General features: G+C 43.2%; 1 long non-coding RNA gene across 6 annotated transcripts in view; it reads left to right on the forward strand.

The window, feature by feature from the left end:
* LOC146862556 (uncharacterized) overlaps positions 1-3,882 on the forward strand; it is a 109,744-nt gene extending 105,862 nt beyond the window's left edge. For all 6 annotated transcript variants that reach the window (XR_014978144.1, XR_014978147.1, XR_014978145.1 and 3 more), the window contains one exon: positions 15-3,882. This is a non-coding gene — a long non-coding RNA (uncharacterized LOC146862556). The remainder of the gene's footprint in view (positions 1-14) is intronic.
* Positions 3,883-8,975: the final 5,093 nt, after the last annotated feature.

An 8,975-nucleotide genomic window follows, 5' to 3' on the forward strand; every position in this document is an offset into this window, starting at 1 on the left:
CTTTCTTGATGTAGCTACTCCTGCTGCTGATGCTGGCAAGCAGCAACCATCATCACAGCAGCATGCAGATGCCCGGCTGTGGCAGAAAAAGTTGGAGGTCATGGATGCCGGATATCACTGGCTCGAGGCCTTGGAGAAAAAAGAGGAGGAGGCACGGTCATCTAGTTCCTTGGGCCGCCAAACAGGTTTGCCTTTAACCCAGCCACACCAGCACCGCTTCCACCACCGACAGCCTGGGTTCACTGCCGCCCATACCATCAGCCTCCGCTCTTCGACATCATCATAATCTGACTGCCTCTTCCACCATGCCCTACGAGAGCTATTGCATGTCATGCGTGAGATGGCCCAGATGAGGCCTAAGATAGCACTGCTCTGATAAGGGCAGCAGAACATCGCCCAGATGATGGCAAACATCTCCACAGAAATGGGGGCCCTCAAAGTCTTTTTTTATTAAACACTTGTGTTGGGGGGAGTGCATGTTGTGTGTGGAGAGGGCAAAGAGAAAAGATGGGGAAAGGGTGGAAGGGACTTTTTTTGCTTGGCGATGGGGTATGGGCCTGTTGTGGGTGTATAGGATAGGTTTGAAATGTAAAAAAAAATGGGCCTTACTTTTTTCTTTGTCAATATCTGTCTTTCCATTGCTAGTTCGTCTAGTATAGCTTTGTGGTTGTGACATGAGTGCGGTACAAGAAACTGCCCTCTGAAATTGTCACACATTATATATTGCCTTTTTCCCCTAGACTTTCCTGACCTGAAGTCCCTTGCTATGTATGTATTCTTCAGACGGCCACATACCTATTCCTGCACTGTCTGGGAACAAAAAACGGATTAATTATGTTTTACTCTCTTGCTTGATGAAGTTTTGCAGCACCCAGCCACCTATCTATTATACTGTATACTCGTTAGTGACGTTACTGCCCTTGTCCTACCCTTGCTCACTATTATTGACCACTAATGGATGTGCCAACAACATACACAAAAATGTAATATTGCCTCTCTTTCCAAAAGACAACTTCAGTGCTAAGCTGTTAACTAGTTCTTCAAATTCTCACAGGAATAGATTCAGAGATGGTAGCTACCTCTTGCAATCTTCCCAAACCTTATTGCAGGGTTTCCCAAAAGGGTCTTCTTAATGGTGGTGGTATTAATGTTCTTATTCTAACAGGAAGGACATCATAAAGTGAGTTTCTACTCCCACCTATAGCAAATGAGATGAACTCCACCAGCAGGATTATTCAAAAAGACTACCCCTCACAGGCAACTAGACTGAAAGAAAACACAGAGTTAGTAGGGTATTAAAGACTGAGACAAGACCACCATGACAAAATCTCATATTACAAAAACTATCTGTAGTAATTCCTAAGCAATCCGGGTAGCTAGCAACTATGCAATTAAAAAAATAATTAAATAAAGAAGGTTTGGTTACTCCATGTTGGATAGTTTTTGTTAGCAACACAGGGCCTGATTCACAAAGGGAAAGTCACACTTTTGGTGTTAGTTTACACTAGCGGTGTAAGCTTACGACTATCAACATTTCAATCAGTAACTTTACAAGTAGTAACTTTAAGAAAAGTAAGTAACCCCTATCATTTTGAAAGGAGTTGCCATTACTACTAGTTAGCGGCTACTTATTAAAGGTTCTGGTAGTTCAGTTAAATTGCAAGAGTGACCTTACACCCAAAGTTTAACTTTACCTTTGTGAATCAGGCCAGATAGTGTACACTTGTACTACCTATAGTTGGTCAGACATTGCTCTGACTCTGCATGATTATGACGTTATCCCTTTAATGCCTGGGTGAGTAAGTGGAGCTTCTGTTGTTCAGGTAAGAAGATCCTGCAGTCGGTAGGTGTTGCTTTCCCCACATCTGCCTCACCAAAATTGTGATCCATTTATGGTATGAATTCACAATATATCACACAGCCTTGGGGGAGAGGTTTAGGGGTTTGGTAAATGGATGGAAATGGGGATTTGGGGAAAGGTGTGACAAAGACAAACACAGCATTCGTCAGGTCAATGAGCAGCACATCTTCATCAAATCTGTTTTGGGAGGTTATGAAGGAATGACACAGTTTGGTTAATGCATTGCGAACAGTGCTTCAGCCCCAGAGTCTCAAGTTATCTAATTATTCTGCCAGTTACAGGTGAATTGTTCAAATTAGAAAGGACCCACCCAGTTCTAAAAGTTGTGATTGTTGAGAAAAGAAAAATTATACTGTGATTAAAGGCCAAAATGAACTGTATAAGTAGCTGCATACACCTAGCTGATAACTTTCACAACTGTCAACAGACATATTAGTCGGTTGTGTCCATTATGCTTACTGTTACAGCTGCCCCTCAGACCACAACCACTTAATTAGAGGAGTTTGAAGTTTGGGCCAGCACACTACTCTGCATTTCCCAAACCAATGTACCTCTCTCAAGTCCACACGGCATACTAGGCATCTTATAGTCATGTTATTTCATATTGAGGCATTGTCTTCATTTTCTTTGAGCAAATGGGGAGGCGTCTTCTGTGACCACTGGTCCAACTCCACTACAGTCCATGTCCATACATGTAAATGTGGGGCTGCATAAGTCAGACATCTAATATTTAAATGTTCTCCTATATTAATTTTTCTTTTACAAACAGCTTGACAATTAAAGTTCTATTCAGGACTATTCAGTCAATAAAGTACAGTTTGGCCTCAAACTCAGGAGGCTTGCCCAGATGTTCGTCAGCTAACACACTAGAGTTTGACATATTTTTCAGGGACAGTGTATTTTTGTGGTATAAAGTTGGTTCATTTTAATCATGGTCAATGTCTCCACAGTTTGAGGTGAGGGAGTGATCCTTCTGACTCTAACTCTGCACCAGTTGTGCTGATCACACTCTCAAAAGGCACACTGGCAATTGTGCAAACTTTATTGCTGGCCTGCTGAGCTGCCATTGGCATATTTTCCCATACCAATAGACCAATGGGTTTTGATCTAGGTAGAGCTTTTTTGGGTCATCCATATATTCTTGGACCATCCTCTAGATGATCACTGGTGCCGCCACTTGCTCGGCCTCTGTTCTCTTCACCTCCGCACTTGACTTAAGCCCTGCCATTGAAGTCTACAGTAGAAATTAGTGAACGTTTGATCTTTGGGATATAAACACTGATCCAGGTAGATTGGTGATGATAAAAAGACATATGTGACTGTCTATTGTATTCTCGCTATCTATGGCTTGTTGTTTGTATAATTATTGTCTTTTGCATTTTTAGTATATATTTTCTCTCTCTAGAAGATAGGGTAACACCAGGGTGATTTCTTTTAAGGTTTTATGTATTTTAATATTGTGATTTGATGATTTGATCATTGGATTATTAACTGATCCCGAAATAAGATTAAATATATTTTCGGGGGTGAGTGTGGGTTAAAGTATGAGATTGAGAGATAAGAGTGAAAGTCTACTCTAGCTGTGACACAGAAACCCAATGGAAATTCTAAATTTGACTAAAAGACCTAAACAGTGGTAGCAGAGATTATTAAGATTACCAAGGTTTTTCTTCAACATTACATGAATTTATATGAGAGAGCACAACCAGAAAAATCATCCCTGAATGTCAATTATAACTGGTTTACCAAAATATAGGCATATCGAATCATCTTCATTACTCAAGCTGTGATACACAAGGATCAGAATTTTTTTTGCCAAATAGGTCTATCGCTGCAAATACAAATTTCTTGATTCAAGCTACAGATTATTTTTCCAGTAATCAAGTGAGAGCAGATATATTGAAGATGGGTGCCGAAAAGGTTTTTGATTTGGTAATTAGGATGCCCTATTTTTTATCTTCTGTAAATTTGTTTCTCCTGATCCTGACCAATATCTAATAAAGCTCAAGAATGTATATCAACTCAAAGGCATGAGGTTCTGTGAAAATCAAAAGAGGCACCCGACAGGGTTGCCCTATGTCCTCCATTCTTTTTATTTTCTTTATTAAACCATTGGGAGTGAGAATTTGTAAAACCAGTTCTATTGACCCTCCATTAGAAGGGATGTCAAAAATTAAAGGGTTTTTTAAGATGATTTTATACTGTAGCTAATTGAGGATTAGTCTATTATTCGGGCGGTGATGAGTGTAATCTTAGATTTCAGTCATATAGGTGTTTATAACATAAATCAAGCTAAAACTGAGCTTCTTTTGTTTTATGAAATGTCTACTGATCTCCCTCTCCCTTCAGCATCAGTTTAATTCACAGTGTCCAATTGGCTCTTTGGGGATATTCATAACAAATGACTATTCACAGTAATTTCAATTGAATTCTGATGCTATACTTAGCAAGGTTAAAACCTTACTAGGTAGATGAACTTTACTTTTCTTGTCATAGACTGGTGGGGTAGATTTAATTAAGATCTCTATTTTGCCATTATTTATAATTACTTTTTCTAATCTCCCTATTAAGATCAATAATTCATATTTTAAAGAATTAGACTCTCTTATTAGAAAATTCACATGGAATAGTAAACCTTCAAGGGTCAATCTCTCGATTTCGCAACTAGATAAAACCCAGGGAGGTCTTGTGTTACCTAATTTCCAGGTTTATTATAGGCTGCTATTACTAGATAATGTGGTACGACTCGCTTTTTTTAAAGTTTTTGATAATTTTGAATAATTTATATTGTGAAAGAATCTGCAATTGATTTACTAGCATTCTTAAAGACAGTGAAGCTTCCCAAAATAATAATAATAATAATACAGAATTTTATAGAGCGCGAACAGCTACCTCACCCGGAGGTGTCCCAGCGCTAGACACAGGCAGAGAATACATAAACCGAGATTCAAGTCATTAGCGGGGTTGGGTGAAGAGCCAAGTCTTCAACAATTGTTTAAAACGGGGTTCAGAAGGAGCCTGCTGAAGCTCAGGAGGGAGTGAATTCCATAGCATCGTTACATTTGCCGAGAACGTTCTGCCTTCCAGACGAGCCTTTTTTATTCGAGGAACTGCTAGCTGGATCCGGCAATTGGAGCGAAGAGAACGGGACTGTGTGTATCTTGGCAACCGATCTCTCAAATATATTGGACACGAGCCAAACAAGGATCTAAAGGCTAACGTAAGTGCCTTAAATTTGATCCTGTTGGCTACTGGTAACCAATGAAGTGATCGAAGATGCGGAGAGACAGAATGCTTGAATGGAATATGCATTAGCAGCCTCGCAGCCGCATTCTGGACCAATTGCAAGCGTTGAATTAGGTATTTAGGCAGACCCAGGAACAGACCATTCGCGTAATCCAATCTAGATGTTACTGTCGCATGGATTACCGTTTTCCTGCAGTTCACCGGGAGAAGTCGCAGGATTTTGCGAAGATTCCTAAGTTTACCTAGACAGCTTCCCATCAGCTGTTGTGTGTGCGAGACAAAAGACAAATTGTTGTCCCAACGCACCCCCAGGTTTTTTGCCGAAGGGCTAGGGGAAGGGGCCGGGCCTATTGCCATCGGCCACAAGATGTCAGAGGGGGGCGGGGCACCTTTGCCAAAAAAGAGCACCTCCGTTTTGTCTGCATTGAGTTTTAATTTATTAGTAATCATCCAGCGCGCAACATCCGTAAGACAGCCTTTGAAACTAGACATGGCCGCCACTGACACCTCTGCATATGGAAACACAAGCTGGGTGTCATCGGCATAGGATACTGCCTTGACCCCCCAGTTAGCAATAAGCGTGAAGAGTGGGGCCAGATAGATCTTAAATAGTAATGGACTGAGCGCCGAGCCCTGAGGTACACCACAGCATAAAGGCTTAGGTGTTGAAGAAACAGTCCCCAGGGCCACCTTCTGGGTTCTCTGAGACAGGTACGAATGTATCCAGTCCAGCGCTTGATCCTGTAGGCCCACTTCTGCCAATCGCATCATCAGCCTTGCATGGTCGACAGTATCAAACGCTGCCGAAAGATCCAGGAGCACCAGCAAAGCTGAGTCTCCCGAATCTAACGACCATCTTATTGACTCTGCCACCTCGATCAGAGCTGTCTCGGTGCTAAAGCCAGGTCTAAAGCCTGACTGTGTCTCATGCAGAATCTTGTTGTCCTCTATATATTTACTGAGCTGCCGCTGGATAACTTTCTTAAGCATTTTGCCCGGGGCAGCCAGCAGAGAAATAGGGCGAAGGTTGCTGAGATTTGAGGGATCCTCATTGGGTTTTTTCTTTAGAGGGAGGAGGGTCGCATGTTTCCATATATCCGGGAAGACCCCGGAGGAAATGGACGTATTCCAAATGTGCTGTAAGGAAGGAGCAACAAAATCCGCCATTATGCTCCACAATTTGGGGGGGCAAGGGTCATCCGGCGAACCAGACTTGCAGCAACTTAATTCCTTCCTGACCGCGGACAGAGTTATCGGTTGAAAAAAAGCCATCGGTCCGCTTGTCAACTCTTTGACCGTCTGATCAGTTTTCACCGTTGTTTCCTCGAGGCCGAATGAGTCATAGACACATTTAATTTTATGGTCAAAATAGTCCGAGATTTTATTACAGAAGGTGACCGAAGGCGGTATCTCCCTTTCAATACATCTGGGTTTGAAAAAGGACTGAACCACCTTAAAAACGTCTTTGCTGGAGTGTTTTGCCTGTTGAATAGAGACTGCAAAAAACTGTTTTTTTTGCCTTTCTGACAGCCTTCTGAAATTTATGGGAGGCCACCTTGTATTGTGCTCTTTCCAAGGCCCCATAATTTACCCTCCACAGTCTCTCTAACCATTTACATTTTGCCTTCTCAATTCTAAGGTCCTGTGAGAACCATGGAGCAGAGGGGGAGTCCCTCTTGGACATAGCGCGTTTAGCTGGAGCAATGGATGATAACATATTCCCAATCCAGTGATAAAACCGCAGAGCATCAGTGTTGGCATTCAGAGTTAAGGTAGGTTTGTTCTGAGCCAACACTGGGCCCATAACGGAAGGGACTAGCTTCCTCCATTGTCTTCTCATAAAAACTCGCTTGCTTGGCGCTAGTCTATCAGCCGCCAGATTTATTGTGAAAGGCATAAGCAAGTGGTCTGACCAAAGTAAAGGCAGAGTCTCATCCATCATCACCTTTTCAATATTGGAGAGGATGAGATCGAGTGTGTGACCCGCTCTATGTGTGGGACCCTCATTAATTAATCTCAGATTGGCCGCATTCAGAGTGGCCCTTAATATCTCTGCTTGGGCGCAGTCCGTTCTGTCCATATGGATATTGGAGTCCCCCACTACAAGAAAGTAAGGGTGGAGGAGGGAGCTCTGCACGATCACGTCCAACAGAGCTATAAGATTAGAATCATTCCCACCAGGGGGGCGGTAAATAACTAGCCCTGCCAAGGAGATCTGAGAGCCCACCTGAATGCAGAAGTGCAATCCCTCCAGACCCGCGATCAGAGTGGGGGCAGAGGATGTTAATGTGAACTGTTCTTTAAATATAGCAGCTACTCCTCCTCCTCTTTTTCCACCCTCTCGGTTAGCGAGACACATTGTGTAGCCCATGGGTACCGCCAAAGCTATTGCAGTCACATTGTCTTCGCTAAGCCAGGTTTCAGTCAAAAATAGGGCATCCCACTCATGATCCTCCAATAGCAGCCAGATATCGTTGGCATGCTTTGAGAGGGATCTGCAATTCAGCAGCCCAACTCTTAGACTTCTATTACAGAGCGGTCTTAACTTACAAAGCCCCTTCTCCTCTCCATTGCCCCACCCACCCAACGATTTACCACACGTCTCACATATGTGTTCGAGGAGATCGGAACTTGGGTCAAACCTGTGAGTGCAGCACGCAGCCTCTGTATTAAGCCTCCACAGTTCATCTCGTGACCACACGGTCCTCTCCTTATATGTGCCACTACGAACAGCGTGCCTGGCCCCGGCCACGGTCTGGTCGCGGACGGGCGCAGACGGGCTTGCCTTTGGCGCGCCGCCGGCGCGCCCGCTGCACGTTAGCCAGGGCCTCCGTTTTAAGCATGTGACAGGTCCAACAACTAGAGCGACAACTCCCGAACACCGGAAGTAGCAGACTTCCTTCCACATCAATCGGGACTGCACCCGCGGTGGAACGGGGAGGAGCAACCGGTCACGGCAAGTACTCTTGTGCAAATGACAGTTTTCAAGTATATTTGTGCAAATAGCAATTTTAAAAATACATTTGTGTGCAAGTAGCGCTATAAAGGAAACGGCGATTTTAAAATACAGGAAGTGAGACGTTGGTATTAAAATACGGGCTACAAACAAACAATTAAAGCGGAGAACTCAAAGCATTGGCTCGAACAGCAAAGATTAGCTAACAGGACTTAGCAGTATTGTCTCTCTGCACGCGTCCGCTGCGCGTTAGCCAGGGCATCCGTTTTAAGCGTGTGACAGGTCCAACAACTACAGCGACAACTCCCGAACACCGGAAGTAGCAGACTCCCTCCACATCAATCGGGACTGCACCCGCGGTGGAACGGAGAGGAGCAACCGGTCATGGCAAGTACTCTTGTGCAAATGACAGTTTTCAAGTATATTTGTGCAAATAGCAATTTTAAAAATACATTTGTGTGCAAGTAGCGCTATAAAGGAAACGGCGATTTTAAAATACAGGAAGTGAGACGTTGGTATTAAAATACGGGCTACAAACAAACAATTGAAGCGGAGAACTCAAAGCATTGGCTCGAACAGCAAAGATTAGCTAACAGGACTTAGCAGTATTGTCTCTCTGCGCGCGTCCGCAGATATAAGGTGCTTTATGCAATGGATATTGTATTCAAGGATTGTTTTTTAATCTTGGCAGATCCCAGCTCCCCATGCGATCACTCTATTACAGTTCTGCAATATTTTTGGGACTTACGTTGTCCAAGTCTGTTTTGGGATTCTGAAAGTCTAAGAGGTTTATTAAGATGGGTGATTTTTTATAAGTCAAAATCAGGTAACATAAGAGGAAATAATGATGACCCATGGGACAATATGCCATCCATTTGTGTTTAGATTTCTGCAGATAAGTGGCTTTTTACC

This window comes from Triturus cristatus, chromosome 2_2 (genome assembly GCF_964204655.1).
Source record: "Triturus cristatus chromosome 2_2, aTriCri1.1, whole genome shotgun sequence".
NCBI lineage: Eukaryota > Metazoa > Chordata > Amphibia > Caudata > Salamandridae > Triturus > Triturus cristatus.